Below are 24,854 nucleotides of genomic sequence, written 5' to 3'. Positions count from 1 at the left end.
GGGTGATTGATAGCCAAGTACTTCTAAGACATCCCAAGTCCATATTTGGGAGACGGCGAATACTCAACAACCTAAAGTGCTGGACTGTGCCTGAAATGAATGGACTGGCTCCCTGAGAGTGAGAGATGTTCTTTGTAGCTTTTCTTCACTCTGGCTAATATGAGGGTCTTGAATGAGGGATGCCTTTCTAGAATTGCAGAATTCAATAATGGAGTATTGAGAAGTACATTTTCTAAAGCTACTGCCTTCATGCAGTACAGTATCAAGTAATCTACTAAGCATGTATGTAATGTTACTTATGTTGCAGCATGAATATAGTGTGCATATCCAGTGGATGTTGTTGCTTCTCAGAATTGACATCATTCTGGCTTTCGTCTTAATGACAGGTATCCCGAAGGTGGTGGGACCCTTTGCTCTCCGGACTCCCATACTTCTCCACGTGGCACAGGCAGTTTAGCTCTTGAATTCAAGTGAATAAATCTTCAAGATCATAATGAACGCTCTGCATTTACTTTATTTGTTGAAGCAGTAGTATAATATCTCCTAGTCAGCTATATTCCTGAACCGCAGTTAACATCCCATTAAAATGTATTTTATCATTGTATCTTGCTACAAGTAGCACTAAGCGGCATAGTTGCTTGCACTATAAATTTTCTCTCACAGTTTCCATTGATAGAGAAAATTCATTGTACTATAAAAGGAGTAGAAAAAAACTGCTTTATCACCAATTAGCCTGCTGGATTATCTCGGACTCTGGGAGCTTCTTCACGGCCTATTAAAGGGGTTTTCTGGGCACAAAATGGAAATTCTGAAAATGCTGAAATCTAGCAGGTACGGCTAAGTGGCGACAACCTGTACCTTTTTTCTGCTGCTATGGACCTTCTTTGGCAAACGAAGACGCCGATCTACCACTGTGTTTACATGTGACACTTCCGCAGTAAGCATAGCAACAGACTGATACCTACAACTTTCAGCTCACAGGTACGATAAATGAATGATCTTTCGGGACATGTTCTTATGTGGACAGATCATTTGTGAATGACAAATATTTCCCAAAAACAAAAGCCCTTTCATCAAAGTATTTGACAAAAATTAGAACTTGGCTGACGTCTTTCCAGATGTTGACTATAGATCAATGGTTGGCTAAAATGATAATTCATTGTTAAAATTCACCTAAAGAACAATCATAATAGTTAAAATCATCCATTTTCATCAACTTTAGTCTAATGTGTATGGACGCCTTACCGTGTACCTAACTTTTTAGACAATTTAGGCTCATCTAATAGCCTGTGTGTGTCTCATAAATATTGTAATATACTTGCATTCGATTTTTTTTTGTTTTACCACTGTAAATCAAGGCTGAAGTGTATCCCAACTGCAATCCACTGCTTGTTATTAGGCATTCAGCTTCTCTAGTAACTGGGACTTTAGGACATTTCTTAGCTATGGGGGATGGGCTATCTTCTCTGCAATCACATCTGCAGTCAATGTGTACACAATCTCTGCCTCTCCTGATGTTATATTTACCTAACGTGGTATATGTAGTCATCTGTAATGTTGTAGGCATTATATGTGTCTGCAGTTTGTCATGTGCAAAGCAGTAGAATTCCTATTGGATTGATATTTCTTAGCTGTTTTGCTATTTCTTGTGTCCTTGTCTGGTCACAGTACACATAGCAGGTTAGCAGAAGCAGAGACTATGTACACACTGACTGCAGACAGCAGGTTAGCAGCAGCAGAGACTTTGTACACACTGACTGCAGACAGCAGGTTAGCAGCAGCAGAGACTTTGTACACACTGACTGCACATCTGTAAAATGTGAATGCAGGGAATCTGACACCCCTCCCCCACAGCTAAGAATACATTTTATGGTCCCAGTTGCTCAAGACGTTGAATGCCTAATTACAATGCTTTTTGTTGAGATAAATATTTAGTCATTCATACACGTTCATTGATATACTGTTATTTTTTTTCTTAGGAGTCTGTCATTTTCACAAAGCCTTTCAATTATACAGTACTTCAGTTTTCCAGAGTATATTGTACTAGCAAATCTACAAGTTTACAAATGAATACTCTGGAATGAATCAAAAGCACATTGTAACAATAAAATGTTTCTCCATCTTAGCATATACATTTAATATAAGAATGATTCTTGCAGATTATATGGTAGTCACAGCAGCCATAAACACGTCACACACTAGTACAGTAGTCTGCAACCCGTGGGTCTCCAGGTGTTTCGAAATGACAACTCCCTGGAAGCCTGTGGGGATTGTAATATCCCAACAGCTGAAGTGCTGCAAGATGCATACCACTTTGGGATGTCTCCACTTATGGGTATTGCGCAGCGTAGGTTGCAAGAACATTTACTGCTATAGGGGAACAGCTGACTGGAGTACTTTACTTATATGCCCAAGGCTGCCCAACAACGATATTTACTGTACAGTTTCCAACAACACAGCACAGATGTCCACTGCAAGGACATGGCAAGTAGGAGTAAGTACACTCTTGACACGGCGAGTAGTAGTAAGTACACCCTTGACACGGCGAGTAGTAGCGAGTACACACCCTTGACACGGTGAGTAGTAGTGAGTACACACCCTTGACATGGTGAGTAGTAGTGAGTACACACCCTTGACACGGTGAGTAGTAGTAAGTACGCACCCTTGACACGGCGAGTAGTAGTAAGTATACCCTTGACACGGCGAGTAGTAGCAAGTATACCCTTGACACAGCGAGCAGTAGCAAGTATACCCTTGACACAGCGAGCAGTAGCAAGTACACACCCTTGACATGGTGAGTAGTATAAGTAAACCACTGACACGGTGAGTAGTAGTAAGTACACACCCTTGACACGGCGAATACAGTAGTAATAAGTACACACCCTTGACACGGCGAGTAGTATAAGTAAACCACTGACACGGTGAGTAGTAGTAAGTACACACCCTTGACACGGCGAATACAGTAGTAATAAGTACACACCCTTGACACGGCGAGTAGTAATAAGTACATACCCTTGACACTGCTAGTAGTAATAAGTACGCCCTTGACACTGCTAGTAGTAATAAGTACGCCCTTGACACGGCGAGTAGTAATAAGTACACACCCTTGACACGGCGAGTAGTAATAAGTACACCCTTGACATGGCAAGCAGTAGTAAGTACACACCCTTGACATGGCGAATAGTAGTAAATACGCACCTTTGACACGGCAAGTAGTAGTAAGTATGCCCTTGACTCGAATACCTGGTATTGACAGCAGCGGGATAAACAATCAGCAGGCATATCTGGTTTCTGACGTGAGAAATACTTCCAACTCCTCCTTAACCCCTTAGTGACCAAGCCTGTTTGCGCCTTAATGACCAGGCCAAATTTTGCAAATCTGACATGTGTCAATTTAGCATGGAAAAACACCAGAAAGCTTTTGCATATCCAAGCGATTCTGACAATTTTTTTTCACCACATGTTGTACTTCATTTAGGCGGAAAAAAAAGACCGATAGAATTTGTGTTTATTAAAAGCGCCAAAATTGGGAAAATTTTGAAAAAAATCGTCATTTTTTCACATTTTCAACTGCAATATCTCAAATACGTGCAAACATAATATAGAAATTTTTGCTAAGATATATATTTCCATCCGTTTACTTTATTTTGGGCGCACATTGGAAAAACTTTCGTTTTTTTTTTAACCATTTAGGAGACGTACAAATTTAACATTACTTTTCAGCATTTTGAGGAACACTTTGTTTTCCTACACCAAGCCAAGATTGGAAAGGCTCATAGGAGTCAAAATGATAGATACCCCCACAAATGACCCCATTTTAAAAACTACACCCCTTAACGTATTCACTGAGGGGTGTCATGAGTGTTTTAACCCCACAGTTTTTTTTAGGAGTCAATGCAATTTAGAAGAGAAAAACTAAAATGTCATATTTATGCAAATATGTCATTTTAAAGACAGGACTTTTTTCTATAGTACACATGAAAATGAGGATTTGCACCCCAGAATGGATAAGCCTGTTTGTCCCGTGCTCAGAAACATACCCATTGTGGCCCTAGTATTACGTCTGTATGCACAATGGGGCCCAAAATGAAAGGAGCAACCGGTGGCTTTCGGAACAGACATTTTGCTTCAAGGAGATTTAGGCCCTATTGTACACTTATAGAGCCCTTGAGTGACCAAAACGATGGAGAACGCCCACAAGTGACCCCATTTTGAAAAGTAGACCCCTTACCGAATTTATCTAGGGGTACGATGACTTTTTTGACTTCACAGTTTTTGAATGAATCTAAGCCAAGCCTAAGGAAAAAAATAACGGTTTTCATTTTTCTGGTAATTCTGTCATTTTAAAAGCAGTTTTATTTGTACAGCACATATATGAATGAAGACTTGCACCCCAAAATGGATACCCCTGTTTGTCCTGTGCTCAGAAACATACCTATTGTGGCCCTAATCATATGTCTGGATGCACAATGGGGTCCAAAATGAAAGGAGCAACCGGTGGCTTTCGGAACAGAAATTTTGCTTGAAGGAGATTTAGTCCCCATTGCACACTTGTAGAGCCATTGAGTGACCAAAACGATGGAGAACCCCCACAAGTGACCCCATTTTGAAAAGTAGACCCCTTACCGAATTTATCTAGGGGTACGATGACTTTTTTGACTTCACAGTTTTTGAATGAATCTAAGCCAAGCCTAAGGAAAAAAATAACGGTTTTCATTTTTTGGGTAATTCTGTCATTTCAAAAGCAGTTTTTTCTTTTACAACACATATATAAATGAAGACTTGCACCCCAAAATGGGTACCCCTGTTTCTCCTGTGCTCAGAAACATACCCATTGTGGCCCTAATCTACTTAAAGGAAACATGGCTAGGCCTATAATGGAAGGAGCACCCATTGGATTTCAGGGTACAACGGAATAAATTCCAGGCCCCATTGCCCACTTGTAGAGCCATTGAGCGGCCAAAACATTAGAGAACCCCCACAACTGACCACATTTTGAAAACTAGACCCCTTAACGAATTTATCTAGGGGTGTACTGCCTATTTTCACCCCACAGTATTTGAATGAATCTAAGCAAAGCAGAAGGAAAAAATTACGATTTTCATTTTTTGTCAATTTTGTCAATTTAAAAACAGGTTTTTTTGTACGGTGTACATAGGAATGAAGACATTCACCCCAAAATGGATACCCCCGTTTGTCCCGTGTTCAGAAACATATCCATTGTGGCCCTAATCTACTTACAGGACACATGGCTAGGCCCATAATGGAGGGAATGCCCACTGGATTTCAGGGCAGAACTGAATAAATTCCAGGCCCCATTGCCCACTTATACGGAAAAAAAATTGTCTTCCTAAAAATAATCTCCCCCCCCCCCTTCCCCGCCATCCCCATTTTTTGGCATTCCCTAAAATATTAGATAAAGGTAATAATATAAACTGCATTTTATGTCCGAAGACAGGGGTAATTACGGAGGCTGGTTGGGTTGGGCAAGAAAACCGGGTATCCCCTCTCCTCTCATGCTTTTTGGGGGGTATTTCGTAACCTCAGCGGCAGGTATGGGGTGTAAAAAGTGGCGCTCTGTGAGGCTTTGTAATTTTGCTGCGGTGCAGCGGTCTCACACAGAAGGCGCTCAACAAGCTGCTCCTGGAACTGCATGAAGGCGAGCGCTCCCGGGGCTTCTTGTAAATTACGGATTACAGGTAGCGGTCTGAATAACGCCGGGCTCACGTAGCCGTAGGTGGAATTTGCTTGCGGAGGCCCGCAGCGGATCCCATCTGTGAGCCCGGCTGTGACCCTGCGTACGGCCGCGTAATATACTGCGCATAACTGTCTACTCACACAGGCGGTCATGCGCAGTACACCGTTGTTTGCTTTTATTTCCCGCACCATCGCTTAGAGATGACCCGAGTACCCGCAGCCCGTACACAATGTGTTTCCATATGGGCTGCGGGCATATCCGTGGTCATAGAGCACAATGGGCTCTAGGTCGCGGATATCCGCGGTAAAATATAGCATGCCGTGTTCTGTTTCTGCGAGTGGATTATGTAATTCCAACCCACTAATTGGGGGGAATCGTGTAATCCAATGCATGCGATTGATCAAGCGCATGCAGAACCCGTAATTCCTCTCCGGTCATGTGTGACCAGCCTAATGTTAGATCGCTACTTTATCACGTGACCAGGGACCGCTCAATGAGGCCGCCGGTCACTGCTCCAAGCACTCAGCGACCGTTGGTCGCTGGGAGCAAGGAGATTTAAAATTTCCTGGGCTCCCCGGCTCCTGCGAATGTGTCCGGCATTTTGCCGGCGGGCGCATGCGCAGCAGCCAGAAGGGTCCATGGAGGATAATCGCATCTGGATTCAAATGCGGAAGCCTCCGAGAAGTTGTTTCATCTCCTCTCACCGATCGCATCGGTAAGGGGAGATGAAACTTCCACTTTTTTAAGAACTTTTACGTGATCGCCATTATGCATTTGATAACGGTGATCACGTGACCAGTAATCACATACTGCGGCTCCCCGTGACATCTCCAGGCTCTTGGCTACCTTTGGTAGCCAGGAGCAGGGAGATTTTAAATTTCTTGGGCAATCTTTCACTTTTGCGCATGCGTCCGCCATCATGCTGACGGGCACATGCGCAGAAGCTGGGGCAAGGTCCGCGGATGAACATCCCATCAGGGAACAAATCCGGGGACCTTGGGTACGTAATTTCATCCCCCCTTACGGATACGATCCATAAGGGGAGATGAAACTTTAACTTTATAAACTTTTCACTTTTTTTTTTTTTTTTACTTTTTAACTTTATATGATCACCGTTATCTGATGGATAACAGTGATCATATGACTGGAAACGCATACAGCGGTCCCCAGTCATATCTCCCTGCACTCGGCTATCTGTGACAGCCGGGTGCAGGGAGATTTTGAATTTGCCGGGCTCGCCGGCCTTCTGCGCATGCGCGCCACATCGGCACATCGCAGAAGCCAGCGGGGGGTCCGGAGACCGGCCGGAGGACATGGAGGAAGCGGGGTGAGTATTTTCACCTTCCCTCATGGATCCGATCCATGAGGGGAGGTGAAACTTTTCTTTTTTTAACATCTTTGTTTACTTTTCCGCGATCGCTGTTATCCATTGTATAACGGCGATCGCGGTCCCCGCTGACATCTCCTGCCTCCCGGCTACATACAGGAGTCGGGAGCCAGGAGATTTTAAATTTCCCACGCCGCCGGGCCGGGCATGCGCAGAAGGACAGCTATGGGGTCTGGAGCATCGGGAGAGCGGGAAGCAGCGTGCCGGACCCGGGTGAGTAATTTCAGCTGCCCCGATAGATCCGATCCATCAGGGCAGCTGAATATGTAACTTTTTTCAACTTTTATTTACTTCTTTGCGATCGGCGCTATCCATTATCCACAGCGCCGATCGCAATGCCGGGGGGGGGGGTCCGTACAGCCCGGGATGACAGCTCCATGCTGTCGGCTACCTGCGGACAATGACAGCATGGAGCTGTCACGTCCAGAGCCCGAGGGGCCTTAATCTCTGCAGGACACATGTTTTTATTCAGAGAATAAAGCCCACTTCGGGAGGACGTAAAAACACTATGGGCTGGTCGTTAAGGGGTTAAAGAATATTTTCAGCTTTGCATCTTGAGGGGTTTCGTGCATTTACAGCTCATTTCAAATCCCCACAGCAGCACCTCTATGGGATATAGATCCTTGCACGTAGGCTAGTTTCACATGGGGGGGGGGTGATATTGCTGCAGAAAGATAGGACATGCCGCAATTTTTTTTACCCAACATCACATCGCAAATGTGAATGAAACCATTGATAACATGGGTTTAATAATTCTGCGTTTTCACACGCTCTTGCATCGCGTGATTTTATCGCCCATGTGAAACAGGACTCACTTTCAAGAAGCCTGCATTTAATCTTTTTTTTGCATTAAACATTATCTGCGATATCACTATTAGTGGAGAACAAATAGTCAAGTGAAAAAATAAAGATCTAACTTTGCAAAGAGACGCGGCCATATTGTAAAGTCTATGAGCTTCTACCCACTAGCGTTTTTTTTTTTTTTTGTTTTTTTTTAACGCTGCGATATCGCTGCATTTTTTCAATGGGACTTTCTAATGTTAAAAATCGCAAGTTTGTGCTTTTGCGCAATACGATTTTAACCTTTAGAAAGTCCCATTAAAAAAACGCACCTATAGCACAGCGTTAAAAAAACACCAGTGGGTAGAAGCCCTATCATTGTATTTTTTTTTCTCACTACTTAGAACCATATCCTGGCACTGTGAATCTGTCAAATGGGCAATGCCCACCACTCACCATCAAGTAATCACCACCTTTGTTTATATAGCACACCCATACTACACAGCACTTTACATCATGGGTTCTATCCCCGTTAGCGGAATTTAAAAATTGTGAAGCCCATGAGCATGTTTTTAAAGTGTGGGAGGAATCCCACGCAAACACAGAGAGAACATACAAACTCAGTACACATGCTGTCCTTAGTCAGATTTGAACCTAAGCCACTAGCACTGCAAGACAACAGTGCTAATCACTGAGCCACCGTTCCGCCCACTGTCAATGAATGACAGTGAAATGTGGGGACTGCCCACTACACAGATTCACAATGCCTGATGCAAGAGTTCGTATAGATCAACGGGGCAAGTATGAAAAAAAGAAAAGCAGCGATAGAGCTATGCAGCCAGCCCCACTGATTTTATCACATGCCTGGTCCTTTTAAAGTGCACCAAGAATTTGACATCATGTTCTTCCTGTATTATTACGATTCTCGGTTAGGCTGCAGTTACACGAGCGAGTTTCAAGCACGTTTTCTGTGTGTTGCAAGTTGCACAGCAATAGCATTTGAAAATAAGTTAAATAACCCATTGTTTTCAATAGTGCAAAGGAGACACCAGCTGTAGGTGCTCTCACTGTGACTAATAAATGAAATATGTGAGATCAGGGTTGCAACCATCCATAAATTCCAGGACAGTGTATAAAAATAGGGGACTTTTTTCCAGTGTCCGTGAGAAAAAAAAAAATCGACGTGTCCATGATTTTTTTTCGATGCTCAAGAAGCTTGTACAAGTGATTGTAATGGTCATCATTTTGCAGGTCACAGTAAATAGTACTAATATCTGTATATTACTTCTATTCTTCAAAATTCATTATGGTTTTGTACGGTGTCCGTAAAAACATTGACTGTCCATGAATTTTAGAATTTGTTGAGAAAAGAATAAATCAGGTTAACAATCCTGGGGAGATACTCTCTCAGACTCAAAATTCTCCAACATGGTTTTTGATATGGATTTGGTGAACCAGTCAACCCCTTTAATTTATTGTTACTTAACTGGAGCTACTAAAGACCCATTTACACGGAGCGATGATCGCTAAAAAAAAAAAAAAAAACGCTTAAAGGCGATCGTTTTAGCGATAATCGTTGCGTCTAGATGTGCGCCCATCGTGCACTTTTCGTGCACTACTAGCTGATCGTTAGATTCAGTCCAACCTAAAAAACTTCGATCAGCCTTATCAGCAGTTCTTCCCAGGGAGTGATGATAATATTGTTTTGTGCTGGAGAACAGAGCATCTGAATGCAGAGAAGAGCCCTCGGGCTATTAACTGCATTCAGGAAAGGCTTCATTTGCACACTTAATTGCTATTAAGTAGCTGAGTAGCTACTTAAAAGTTTATGCAAAATGATCGCTCAAAGATCTTTGAGCGAACATCGGGTCGTGTAAATGGGCCTTTATTGGTTACTCTTTGATAATCAATTTGTCATCAGACTATGCTACCATGTTAGCTAATAAATGGAAAGCTAAACCTGCCCCTACACTATGCTGCTCTATAGCACAGGTGTCACAGTTGTTTTTAGATGACGTTTGCCACGTTGGGTTGACAACTGTGATTCTACAACTACTCCCATACCTTATCTTTCAACATTGCAAGGATACCCTCTGTCTGGATTCTTCTAGGACAATTCAATAAGAGGAAGATGACCAGGGTGCGAATAGAGTGAATTGTCCGAGTTCTGATAACTTGACTTGACTCCCAGTTCTACTTCTTCTGTACCTCAAAGTTGTCTTGCTGGCAACATATGTACAGCATTGAAACCAAATTACATTTAATGAATTAATCAGCCTTTCAGCATCTCTCCAATCGGAGCTCTCTGTTCCCAATACAGAAGCGGCAGGCAGCAACTGCAACCAACATATGTTCTGGCTCTCTATTATTACCGTCTACATCGCGGAAAGAAAGCAACTTAATTGAAGTAAGGAAATCGGCCATGTGCTCTACCATTAACAGTTGTCTAAAAGTACTAACCAAAGTGCTTACAACATTAGAGAGTACACAGGGCTATACATCAATATATTTCCTGGCACAGTAACATGATTCTACAATTTCTTTTGTCATAACAAGATTGATACAAGTCCCAAAGTACTTTAAGGGGTTCCACTAATGGATATCACAGATTCAGCAAGTGCCGAAACAGTGTAATATGTACTCTGTGAACACTATGCCACTGACAAGTGAATGTGAGGATAAAGCCAATGCTAGTGGCAGGAAGAACAATCATGCTTATACTGAGGTCTATGGAAGCAGGTTTATGCCTCTAATTCAGCTATAGACTGAGGGCCATTTACAAAACACAGTGCAAGTAAAAAGTGGAGTAGTTACTCATCACAACCAATCAAATCCCAGTTTTCATTTTCTAAAGCCTTTGTAATACAATAGTCTGTTATATAGAGGTCATATGGAAAATATTGGAACATCCAGCTCCAGCAGATCCCATACGTCAGTGTTTCTCAACTCCAATCCTCAGGACCCCCCAACAGGTCATGTTTTCAGGACATCCTATAGGAAGAACACCTGTGGCAATGTCTGAGGCACCGACAATAATTACATCACCTGTGCAACACTGAGGAGATCCAGAATACATGACCTGTTGAGGGGTCCTGAGGACTGGAGTTGAGAAACACTGCCATACGTCCTTGCATTACATGGCTGGCCATTAATTTGGTTTATGCCTAGATGAGTCACGATCACAGCTGATCGTCAGAGGTAGGGGGAGAGCAAAGCTGGATCCATAGAAATCAACCTTCTTCGTTTCAAAGGGGATTTCTATATTTTTGTTAATTGTTCTGTAATTAAATTTTCTGAAACTTTCTAATGTGCTTTGCAATACAATTCCTCACAGTTTCAGCTTCGCTGGTTGACGCCAATGGATATTGACCTGGTTGCTTTCGTTTTCATCTGTACTGTGCATGGTAAGCCATCAGACATGCGCAGTACACATTTTCTTTTTTAAACTCCTGCTTTTCCCGTGTCATCGCCTAGCGATGATGCGGAATCCACGACCTTTCGGCTATGTCATTGCGGAAGGGCAGCGGATTGGACGGCTTCCATTGACTTCAACGGAAGCCGTCCTCGCAGATTCCATGCAAAAATGGAGCATGCTGCAATTTTTCGTACACTTGCAGAAATCACAATTGGTTTCCGCAAGTGTGCAGAAAGAATTGATTTCCCATAGCATGCTATGGGCGATCTTTGCTGCGGATCTGCAGTGCGGACACTCACCGCAGATTCCACAACAAATATCTGCTTGTTTACTACAATTTTATCCAGTCTCATTACTTTTTAGAATAAGCTGCCATGTGTGTGCGCATGAAGAATAGCCCTCGTTCTGGCTATTATATGACTTGTATCCTGCATTCTATTCCATTTTACCTTCTGCGGGCTATATAGCAGCTTCTCCATCCCCTCAGAACTGGTTGGAGGAACTGCTGCTGTGCTATAGGCTATACACAGAGTACTGCAGAGATTCTGCTCTCTGTCTGTTATGCACAGACATAACCTCATGAAGTAAGCTTGTATAGAAAGATCTAGCAGTGTATATGTGTATAAACAGCAGCAGATATGTCAGCATTAGGGCTAATTCACATATACATGTGTGAGTTGAACCCCGAGATTCTCTGGCATAACTCGCATTAAACAGCACACAAACGCAGGTTCATGTGCCGTCTGAGCTCTGTGGACTTTGAACATTGCATGTCCTATTCTGGTCCATAATACGGATGTAAATAAGACATGCTGTGTTTTTTTTTTGCATGCACTTTGGGTTAGTGTGAAAAAAGTCATGTGTCTGAGAAGCCCCATTGAAATGAATGGGTTTGTATCCTGTCCGTGTGCAGTCCATTACACACAGGCAAAATACACGCATATGTAGATAAGCCCTCAGCTCCAGGATTCAGGTCTGTGTGCAAGTGTCTCATCCTCCCCATCCACTCTTCTCTCTGCATATAGTGAACAGGACTCATCCCCAGCTCTGCTGTCCTAGTGTCCGCAGTGCATTTCAGGTAGCTAAATAGCAGTTTTGCAAGTTATCAAATTGCAATCATATACTTTTCAAAAGTTAGGAACCCTAAATATTACTTGGCATATTCTACACAAGTAAGCCTAACAGCAGCTAACACACATATCTCACATACATTGAACACACATACCTACTGTACATTAGCCAACACCAATCTGCTTCACACAGAGCATTCATGAGTCACCTTAAACTCCTCCACCGGGCAAGTGCTCTACCGTATCCGTAAGTTCAAACTAATGGAGTTGAATTTCTTTGTACTTTTTCTAAGGTCTTCTTAGCAATGTGTGATAGATACAGTGCATCACAGAGACATTAAGATGTAGAAGGATTTTAACCCTTTCCAATCCACTGTCTGACTTCTTCCTACACTGTGATTGAAGCTTGTACAGCTCCGATGTCAGAAGACATCCGACAGGGTATTCTTACCATCTATTGCCAGCCACTCCGCTGTCAGAGCCTCTCTGATGCACACACATTGGGTTTAGCCAGCAGATGGCACTGTTGTATAACAGCAAAAAGAGAAAGCCTTTTAGGAAACCCTGAATCCAAAATTGGATTGGAAAGGGTTAACTATATTATGCCAGTAGTGTATTTCTAACTAGCTTTCTTATGTGTAATGAAAAGTGACATTCGTCAGGTTTAATGTGCTGGAAGATTTTTTTCTGTGAAATGTTGATATCACAATGTGTTCCTGCAATTTCTATTAAACAATAACAGCATATGAAGCATAGTAACATATGAAGTATGGGGAGCACAATGTCACAATACAAAGGTTTTACTTATGCCTTTTGACTCTAAGGGAAAATCTATTTGGCACGCCACAGTCCTGTAAATAGGTAAAATTAATTGTTTATTGATCATTGCGGCAGAAAGACTAAGTCAAGAAGAGCGAGGTGACAGACAAGTAAATTGACTGTCTCACCAAAATGGTATCCTACAGTTCTCGGTCATTGTGGACAATAATGATAAAAAAAAAGAAAAGAAAATACCCATTACCCCTGACAACCTATAACTTTTCACCAATCAATTGAAGTCTGAAAAAATCCTAAAATGATCTGCTGTTTTCTTAAAAGTTTTTGTTAAAATATTTTTCACGGTATTCCGGTGAATGTAATCAATCATGACGTTCTCTATTATTTATTGAACACACTTAAATTTTGGATTACTATGATCTATACATAGTAATAGAAAGTTCAGTCTGATTACATCATGCTCACTAGTTGTGATAATGACCATTTCCACCTTGCTCACCTTTATTGTGGTAATGAACTACAGTGAGAACATCCATTCATTATATGGAAAGAGAGGCTGACATGATTAAATTACTTACATAGACTCTGTGTCAAAAAAAAAAAAATCCAGCACCTAGAAGGAGTTGTCCTTTTGCTGCAAAACTCAACATCTCAGACAGATATGCAAATGATTAGAGTTGTGGTGTGATTAGATGAACAGTCTTGTCACCCAAGGCCCTAAAAGTGGTTTCTCCCCTGGTCCCTGTAAAGGCTCTCAGAGGCTACTTGTGTGTAGTGAGCTCCTTTTCTGCTTGTGTAGAGCTTGTTGTGCACTAGATGTCTTGTTGAGACACCTTGTGTAAAAGTAGTTGAGCACTAGACGCCTCTACAATGCAATCCAAGAGATTTTACCTAGTTAACAGAGTTTGAGAGGTGGTGTATCGTATCAACTAATTGCCACCACCTGGGCCCTTTTGACCAGACTGTTAAGAGGCCCCTGTATCTGTTGGAACCATTTCCAGGCACTTAGCTGAAGGACATGGTCTCACGGCACCCATCATTTGTCCTGCTTTTAACACCCACCCACAGTCACCTCCGTTTGTAGCAGTCCAGTTTTGTTGTTCATACACCACTGTTCTCTTCAGCAATAAATTCAGGTTTAGTTTGAGCACTAAAGGCAGCCGTGTTCATGTTTGGAGACCTAGGGGTGGGCGTCTCAATCGAGCCTACATGCTTGACCGCATAACATCTTGTATCCAAGCTAGAGGCAGTACAACAGGGCACTAGAGCCTCCATGCCTGCCTGTATCACATCTTGTATCCAAGCTAGAGGCACTACAACAGGATACTAGAGCCTCCATGCCTGCCAGTATCACATCTTTTATCCAAGCTAGGGGCTGTACAACAAGGTACTAGAGCCTCCATGTCCACCTGTATCACATTTTGTATCTAAGCCAGAGGCAGTACAGCAGGGTACTAGAGCCTCCCTGTCCACCTGTATCACATTTTGTATCTAAGCCAGAGGCAGTACAACAGGGTACTAGAGCCTCCATGCCTGCCTGTATCACATCTTGTATCCAAGCTAGAGGCAGTACAACAGGGTATTAGAGCCTCCATGTCCACGTGTATCACATTTTGTATCTAAGCCAGAAGCAGTACAACAGGGTACTAGAGCCTCCATGCCTGCCTGTATCACATCTTCTATCCTAGTTAGAGGCGGTACAACAGGGTACTAGAGCCTCCATGCCCGGTCATATCACATCTTGTATCCAAGCTAGAGGTGATACAACAGGGTACTAGAGCCTCCATGTCTACTCGTATCACATCTTGTATACAAGCTATAGGCGGTACAACAGGGTACTAGAGCCTCCATGCCTGCCCGTATCACATCTTGTATCCAAGCTATAGGCAGTACAACAGGGTACTAGAGCCTCCATGCCTGCCCGTATCACATCTTGTATCCAAGCTATAGGCAGTACAACAGGGTACTAGAGCCTCACTTTATGTTCAGTTTAATGCAATAAATGATCCTTATGCTCCGATATTGTAATCACTTACTTATATCAACATTACAATCACATAGAAAGTTTCATTCGATTCTAACAACTCCTTTGACAAAGAGTGAATTTAAAAATAGACAATTCTTTTCATTACAAGTGCCCCCTCAGCAATGAACCAATCAGCCACAACAGTAAGAAGGTGGGTGGCACACAAGAAAATCAACAGGCCATCACTGTAGTTGGTTAAGTCAACAAGAGAGAAAACCTCTCTAGCTAATACAGTAGTGAGGAACTCTCAAATCTGTAACCTTATTTTATTTCAACCATTTGCACTTATAGAGCAAAAGGATAAGAGCTGTCAAAAATGGATAACCATTTTAAAAAGTTTAATTGGCTATGTACTTCGAACTGCTTAAGTGACAGCCAGTGAAATAATTAGCAAACATGCAAATCTATTTACCTAAAATGATGTTTTTGTGACGAAAATCTCTCTAAAGTGCTGACCACTAGGGGGTCTCCCTTTCTACTAATTTGCTGTCCACTGCCTGTTGTTAACTGAAGTCCGCCTCTCTAGTACAGAGATAAGACAGAAGAGAGTAAGTGGGAAATAGGGTTGTTGTCTCATACTGTCCATAAAAGTCTAGAGAGAGGGACAGGGTTGAGGAAAGAGCTACAAAAGGGAGAAGGAGTCAGAGAGACTCACACAGGCATACTTGTGCAGCTAGTGTTTTATCTCACCCCAGTGCTGTTATGCACGAGGGTGTACATATACACGAGAGCAGGTTATGGAGACATCATAGCAACTACCCACCATTGAAATGGGTGTTGGATTTTGCGATGTAAGCATGGCCTAAATTCAGCTATGGACTCTTATACATGTACAGCAGATACTCAAGAAAAATGCAAGGGACTGCCAGAGTTAGCCAAGTGCTACACTTGGCTCATCTTCGGCAGTCTTACAGGGATGAAGGTAGAGTCAGTGCGAATGCTCGGATGCCGTTCCATTCATACTAGGTTGGAACCAAACTGATCAGACACTTATCTCCTATCCTGTCGATAGTGAGAACATTTCAGCTTGAGGGACTACATAATATGAAAAGGATAAAGAGAGGAGTCAAGGCAAAATTAACTTGGTAATAATTTCTATTATTTGGAGTATGTAGATTAAGTCTATAGAACCTTGATTATGGACATTTCTTACATAACGTACACATTGAACTGGTATCATCAGCTGAGATATTTTCAGCCACCAATACTGCATTAAAATTGTCCCATAAAATGTCGGTAAGGGAATAAGGAAGTGATGCAGAGGACGTCCGGCTGGTGGCATGTGACATCTGACGGGCCGATGTTAACAGTAGACAAGCTGTCATTCCATCCTCTATTCCTCTCATTCCAGAGGGAACACTGCAGACCAGCACAGTCCTATCGGCTGTCCTGCCCTGTCATGGGAGTATGGGATTAACATCCTCTCTGCAGAGCAGTTCCTGCATGCGTATTACATTTCAGCCTCGTCGTATCCATCCAGAGGACACGTCTCAGAAAAGGGTTATTCATTTGTAAGAAGCAGAAGACATCCACATCCATCATTCGGCTTTATAAATGAAGAAGATATTGCAGGCTGATTCTGGTTATTGAACCAAATCAAGATACCTTTGATTGATAATACAAGTAATGGGCCGACTTATGTCACGTCTCAACATGCTGATGTTCGGCTGGGGAATGTATCAGGAATTCAGTGTTGTAAGAGATTCACAATTAGGTCTGCATGAGATTGGACAATTAATTGATCTGCGTAAACAATGCTAGCACTAGTGATTATCTAGATGTAAATGTATGTTAATGACAAGCTTGGCACTGGTCTACAGACTCCTCCACAGATGTACATTGAAACTGCTTTAGATGTACATTGCTGCTTTATTAATACAGGCTCTAGATGCAGCAGTGCGGAGCTCGGCATTCAGCACAATTCATGTTGACATTACAATGTATTCCATGTAGTTTTGCATACAGTACTGTAACAAACTACCAGTAATCAAATGGTTAAATAACAAAGGGTTAATTTACAAATTTAGCTATGTCTAAAGAAGCGATGGAGGATATTTTTTAAAAGCAACCCAAGATGAGTTTTCAATTAGCAGTGTAATGTGATTGATATTTTACGAAGCACGGCGAGTCGTGTGCTCCTTGACCCGGTAAAGTCAAGCAGAGAAATGAGCATCTTTATGGGCTATTGACTAGGATTCCAGCTCTGCTTCACTTATTTGAATGGGGCTAACCTGCAATACCAGACTCAGCCCATGGGCAGGAGTGGCGCTGCATCTTGAAATAAAAAGCCATGTTTTGCTCATCTCAACCCCGTTGACTTATTTTACTAAACTTTTGGTGCTGCACAAAGATGACAAATTTTGTCTTGGCTGCAAACTAGGTCTATCTAGAATACACTGTCCATTTTGAGAAATGAAGACAAATCTCACCAGGACACATATTAGCCTCTTACTCCCCACTTGTACACGAGCCAACCTAAACAACCAATCACCGTGAACCAGTCAACCCAAATAACCAATCACCGGGAATGAGTAAGTCCAAACAACCAATCAGGTTGCGAATGGTGTGCATTTGAGGAGTAATATAGATATATGCCACCAGGACCCCTCGGCGCGAGACAACCCCGATGCAGGGGTTAAAAAAGAACACCGCACAGCGCTTACCTGAATCCCCGCGCTCCGGTGACTTCTTACTTACCGGTTGAAGATGGCCGCCGGGATCTTCTCCCTCCGTGGACCGCAGCTCTTCTGTGCGGTCCATTGCCGATTCCAGCCTCCTGATTGGCTGGAATCAGCACGTGATGGGGCGGAGCTACACGGAGCTACACGGAGCCCCATTGAGAAGAGAAGAAGACCCGGACTGCGCAAGCGCGTCTAATTTGGCCATTAGACGGCGAAAATTAGACGGCAACCATGGAGACGAGGACGCCAGCAACGGAGCAGGTAAGTGAATAACTTTTGATAACTTCTGTATGGCTCATAATTAATGCACAATGTACATTACAAAGTGCATTAATATGGCCATACAGAAGTGTATAGACCAACTTGCTTTCGCGGGACAACCCCTTTCACCGATGCAAACATTCCTGCTCCTATGGAGATTTCTACAGAAGAATCTGCTTTCCAAACCTAAGAACTCTCAAGAACGCTTTCTAGTGCCTACTTTATCACCATCAATACTATATGACTAAATTTAAAAATCTGAAACAGCGGCAATGAGCATGTAATATTAAAAAAAACTTTTTTTTTCAGAGCTCCTTACATGCCAAAATCTGAGTTTGTATAACTTATTTCCTTTAAAATGGGACATACACAAAATATTAGTATAGACCATCTACCTTTTATTGGCAGGGATCTAACCAATCGGACTCCCATTGGAAAGCAGAATGAAGGGTTTGCCGTGCTCCTTTTATGCACACCCGGGCACTGACCTCATTCATGGAGCAATGGAGATCTTTTAAGTTTGCTAACCCCCACATGTGTAGATCAGCTGTCCCTATTGTGGGCAGATTTTGTGTTCTCTTCTGCACATGTGGCTGTCAGCAAACTCGCAAGACTTGCAGCACACCATGGATGATGTCTAGTATACCATCTACATCACACCAATGGGAAAAACTACAGTTAGGAGAGACGGTCCAGCCCACAAACCGAACTGGTCTCCATCATTTACATACGGCACGGGAAATTTATGAACTCTATTTCTACAGGTAAACTTTAATAATGAGCAATAATAGACTACACAGTTTTAAAAAAACAGGTGAACTTGACTATTTTATTTCTGTGTGTGGTTTAAAGGGATTTTGTCATCGCATTTCATCATATCAAAGTGCTCAGTGGACTAATGCAGCCTATTTATTTTGCGGATGAGTGGGGTTTTTTTGGTTCAGACCCCCACTAATTACACATTTATGATTTAAGGATAGGCCATAAATGTATATTCCTGGAAATCCCTTTTAACATTTGTTGCTGTGAACTATACAGTAATTTATCTACAAGCAAGAGCATGCCCATTACTAAAAAATATCCAATAATCCACAAAATCTGCTACATCATAGCCACTATAAAGTTCAATCACCATATGATCAGACTTTTGGAATTCAGGTCTGTTTTAAATAGAACACATATACCTTATAGTAATGGCGTATATTCTAGAAATAGATAATGTTGAATACAATGGTAGAACATTCTAGAAACATAGCTCCGAAAGGATAGGACAATGTACTTTGCATCCAGTATGTAACAATATAAAATAGTAATATGTGTTCTCATCACAATAATATATACAATGTTAACAAACGCCAAGACCGTTCTTCAGCCAGACATACAATGCACAAACTAGAATGTAACCAAAGGGGTTATAGGGATGACAAGTTTCATTAAGATCTGAACTTTTCTTTTGCAAAAGCTGCGACTGATCCAAATGATAGATTATACACTGAATGCTCTGATGAATCCTAATCAAAGCATTCACTCCAGACATCATTTAGCTGCTCCTGGCATGCACCACAGTCTTTTTTGGCAATGCTCTGCGTTCAATATTTAGTTGGTCTTGAAACGAGGCAATTACTAATGTGCATTAGGGAACAGAAACAACAGAGCTAGCTCAAGATGGGCACATACCAGCCAACTAACTTGAAGCCACCCACATAGTCACAAAGCCTACAGAATTAATACATATACAAGACTGAGTGAAGAAATAAAATAACCATTGCCTAAGCCTTCCTCTCATTTCACATGGGTACAAAGATATTCCTACCACCAAACTGCATTACAGCTGTCATTTCACGTTTCAGGAGACATTACAGCCATTACGGCGATCAATTGATCACCAAAGGTTTAGTTCCTAGCAAACAGGGAAAACATTCTCTATCCAAACATTACACCTCTATGATGTCCATATGACTTATCGAGACCGTTCTCATGAGACAACCCATTTAAAACCACCAAAATTTCTTCTTCTGAAAATGAAACCCTATGTCCAGGGGCGTAACTATAGAGGATGCAGGGGATGTGGTTGCACCCAGGCCCAGGAGCCTTAGGGGGCCCATAAGGCCTCTCTTCTCCATATAGGGAGCCCAGTACTATGAGTAAAGCATTATAGTTGGGGGCCCCGTTACAGGTTTTGCATTGGGGCCCGGGAGCTTCAAGTTACGCCTCTGCCTGTGACTTCCCCACTGCACAATATTCGAAACACAGAAAATTGATAACACAAAAAGAGCACATGGTCCATCTAGTCGGCCCTTATTTTATTTTCTATTCAGTTCTCTCTTAGGATAGACATGTGTCAGGCAGGCAGATATGGCATCACCTTGCCACACACCGGTTTGATTGTGGGCTGAAGTGGCAGCACCTGGGGAACTGCATTTTTAATGCTTAACCCTTCCAAGCGGGATACCAGCTTTGCTGCAGAGTCCCCAAGCCGTTACACACACACAGATAGGTTATGTGGCTGCCAATACTACACTGGACCGAGGCATAGTACCAGATGATGGGAATGTGAGCAAAGTGGCTGGAGTCAGGACTGGCAGCACAAGTGTAATAGCAAAGTCTAAGATAAAAGGGCAGGGCAGGCAGCAGGCAATAAGCAAGTTCAGAATACAGAGCTGAAGTCAGGGAGTACAGAAATCAGAATAGTCAAAGTCAGGCAAAGGTCAAAAATAGAACAAACACAACTAGGAGTTTTGTCACACATGGCAGTATGAGACCAATTTCTTAGGCATCCACCCTAAAGTGTGGATGCCTACTACAGGGAATGCAGGAACAGGATTGGAGGGGGATGAGTTATGGGAGTGTGCACGGGCTCTTTAAGAGACTGGACGGGAGCGAGCACAAGCCTTATGAGCATAAATCAATGAGCGAACAGAGTAAGGAGCAGAAGCATGGAAGCGATCCCTTGCGACAGTAGAAGTAGGTGAGCTGTGACAGAAGAGTGCCATGACAATATTCTTATCCTAGGCATGCTTGAATTGATTTATTGTCATTTTTTCAAACCATATCTGCTAGAACTTTGTTCCTACCACTCTTTCAGTAAAATAATATTTAATATTCCCTCCAACTAATCTCAGATTGTGCCCCCTTGTTCTAATGTTTAGCTTCATAATAAGAGCACTCCCATCCTTAACCTTATTTGCACATATAAAAGGTTTCCATTAGGTCTCCCTTCCCCTTTCTTTTCTCCAGGCTACACAGGTTAAGATGTTTAAGTCTTTCTTGACAAATTTTGTTTTTGAAATATTCCACCATTTTTGTAGCCTGTCATTGGACTTGTTCTAGATTAGCAATATGTTTGTGTAGGTGAGGTCTCCAGAACTGAATTCCAGATATGGCTTCACCAGAGCTCTATACAGCAGGATCACAATCTACCTCTTTCTACTGGTTATACCTCTGGCTATGCAGCCGAGCATCCTGCTTATTTTCTTTGCTGTCCAATAGCTCTGTTGACTCATTTTGAGGCTGATAGAAATCAGAAGAGAAGGATTTAGGGGTCCTGAACTCCTTGATAACACAGAACTGCCAATACAATGCTCAGTCTGAGGATTTCTTCTCCCCTAGTGCATTATTTTACATTTGGAAACATTGAACTGCAGTTTCCATTGTTTTGACCATTTATCCAGTAAAGCTAAATAGTTCTCAGTGTTCAAGACACCATCAGAAGTATCAGCTCTATGGTACACTTTTGTGTCATCACCAAACAGACAGAAAGAGCTTACCTGTTAAATCTTCTCCTATGTCACTTATGAACATATTAAAAAGAATAGGACCCAGAAAAGACCCTTGTGGTCACAACTTGTAACTTGTCACTGTTCAGAATACAATCAAATAATAACACTCTGATAAACATCTTTTAACTAATTGTGAATCCACTGGATTGAATTAAATCCAATTTTCAATAACTTATCTAAGCTGTTTATGTTGAATTAAATCATCAACTTTGATGCATTCATCAACTTTACTGAAATCCAGATAGGCAATATCCACGGCAGCACCTTCATCCACTATTTCTGCGATACATTAACTTGACATGATCTGCCATCAGTAAATCTGTGCTGTTTTAGGGTCTAACAGGTTGTTGGTTTTTAATTGGTCAAATATCCTCTTTCTCAGCAGAGTTTCCATTAGTTTAACTACTATAGATGTCAAACTAACTGGCCTTCCCAGCTTCTTCTCTACTACCCTTCTTATGGATGGTTACAACATTGGCCATTCTCCAGTCATCAGGACATCACTTGTTAGTAGGGGCTAGTTAAACAAATCAGTTTAGGGTGCGGAAATTACAGATTTGAGTTCTTTAACAATCTAGCATGTATGCCATCTGGACCCATCGCCTTATTTAACTTTAAGGTTCACCCACAACATCAACCTCCAAAAACACGTAATCAGAGTCCTTACAACTAGGGGTTTTACCAGACCCAATCATATTATCATTCTGAAAATACTGAACATTATATACATTCATTAATATAGTTATTATCCTTTTTTAAATTTTTTTTATTGCACATATTTTCTTCTTTCTGTCAATAGTTTACTTGAAAAAGGTTTTATCCCCTCCTTAAAAGATTTGTCAATTTCTTCCTTGTTTTATGGCATTAATATGGATGTTCAAATGTGTCTGTATTCTAACTATCTGAAAACAGCCTAGTGCAGCATATTATGCTTTAAAAGGAAGGGTGAAAAACAGATACATCCACGGGGGTCCGACCATTGGGGTCCCCACTGATCCTGAGAATGGAAATCCCGCTTCCTCATTCCTCATCACTGTGGGATCGCCTCACTCCCCTGCAGTGAGGAGAAGACTGAAAGGAGCTACAGTCACACATTTGCAATGCTGCTCCATTGATTTTCAATGGGACTGTTGGAGATAGTTGAATGCTTTGAACTCTGCTATTTTCATTAGCCCCATTAAAATGAATGGAGCGGCGGCTGGTGTAGACATGGCCCGCATTCCATTTAGTCTGCGGCTGAGAGAAGCCATCCGGAACTGAGGAGGAATGGGGAAATGGGACCTCTGTTCTCAAGATCGGTGGGGGTCTCAGTGATTAGGCCTTAATCGATGTCTCAGTTTTCACCTATCCAGCGGATGAGTGAAATTTGAAAAATGTACTGTTTCCAGACTACCCCTTTAATTTGAGGATCATTTACTTAGGTATATGTGCAGTGACATAATAAATCCATACTCCCTATTACTGCAGTGATCACAGAATTAACTGCATTTTTAATATTGACCAGCGGGCATTTACTAAACAACCAAATGAGTGCCTATGGATTGGCCATGGCCCATGATGACTTCATTGCAGAATGAATCTTTGATGAAGATTTATGTGGCTTTTAAGATGGATAGTTTGAGGTTGATGAAGGTTTCACAAAGACTGGTCAATGAGCTAATAAATCAGTAAGTTTCATCCTGCTCTGGGATTTCCAAGATATGAAACCTGAGAAGCCACAAACTACTCTCAGATTATCCCTGTCCCCAAGTCCCAATGCAAGATGCAAGGCACTGAGTGACTGCTTTGCCATTCCTCATACTTAATGTATCTAGGACTGAAGAAATGTTTTCTCATTTAAAGGGAACCCGTCAAGTCCCCACAGCACCATAAACTAAGTTATGGTGCTGATAGGGGATGTGACAGGGAGCCGTGTGATGTATTTTTTATACACCCGATCCAGCACTGTAGCCCTCCGAAGATCATGTGATGCTGGAAAATCCAACTCGCGCTTCTCCCATAGACTTGTATAGGAGAGCTGACTCACGGAAGTGGGCGAGTATAAAAAATACATCAACCGCCTCCCTGTCATGTCCCCTAATAGCACCATAATGTAATTTATAGATTAGAAAAACTATGGCTGCTTACTTCCAAAATTCTTATCTGTGAGCTGTGTGTGGTACTGCAGTTCAGTGTCATTCACTTCAATGGAGCAGAGCTGCAATAGAAGACACAACCCATGGATAGGTATCGCGCTGTTTATGTAAGAAATCAGCCATGTCCTTCTAACCTCTTTAACAATACGGTATATCAATAGGCGAGAAGTTTGTAAGCGTAGAATTGGCAAAGCTGAGTATCACAACTATTTTACGCATCATGATACGCTGCTGGGTTAAGAAAAGTCAATGATGTTATTTTACCCTAATATAAAGATTATTGAAGAAAATTGCAAACATGCTAGAACTGTGAAATACTATATAGAACTAAGAACATTGTATTAGCTGTATCCAACTATTTTCTTACTAAACTTTGGTGAATGCAGAAATTTACAAACAATCCAGATTTCAAACACTATTTGGAGTTGCATCCTAAAACAGAATATGACCAAGTTTGGACTGGCCCATAGGGAACAAGTGAATTCTCCAGTGGGCCCTGAGCCAGGAGTGGCCCCAAGCCCCCCACACAAGCGATGCATTGTGCAGTACACTTGTTGTGCAACATACAGATAGCAATATCTCAGCCATACATCCATATAATAAACTGGATAGTTAAATGTATTTATATGGACACAATGAGATGATATCTAAAAGGCTAGTATCCTCCCTTTTCAACCATACTGTCTAGACAACACTGCAGGGTCCCCTTTACCAATCATCTCACAGTCATATGCTGCTGTCTGTGGCCTGGCAATGTGTGAGGATGTATGCCTGGCTCACAGACCTGAGAGTTCCCCTACTCCAAAGCAAGAGCCAGGGAGCAGGCTATTAACAAGTTCCAAAGA

At 42.1% G+C, this 24,854-nt stretch overlaps 1 protein-coding gene across 4 annotated transcripts in view; it reads right to left on the bottom strand.

Annotated features, from left to right (window-relative positions):
- The window catches only part of SLC8A3 (solute carrier family 8 member A3), a 332,512-nt gene that overhangs the window by 198,113 nt on the left and 109,545 nt on the right, over positions 1–24,854 (bottom strand). The window lies entirely within an intron of this gene.

This window comes from Eleutherodactylus coqui, chromosome 6 (assembly GCF_035609145.1).
Source record: "Eleutherodactylus coqui strain aEleCoq1 chromosome 6, aEleCoq1.hap1, whole genome shotgun sequence".
Lineage (NCBI taxonomy): Eukaryota > Metazoa > Chordata > Amphibia > Anura > Eleutherodactylidae > Eleutherodactylus > Eleutherodactylus coqui.
This window is presented reverse-complemented; position numbering and strand designations above follow the sequence as displayed.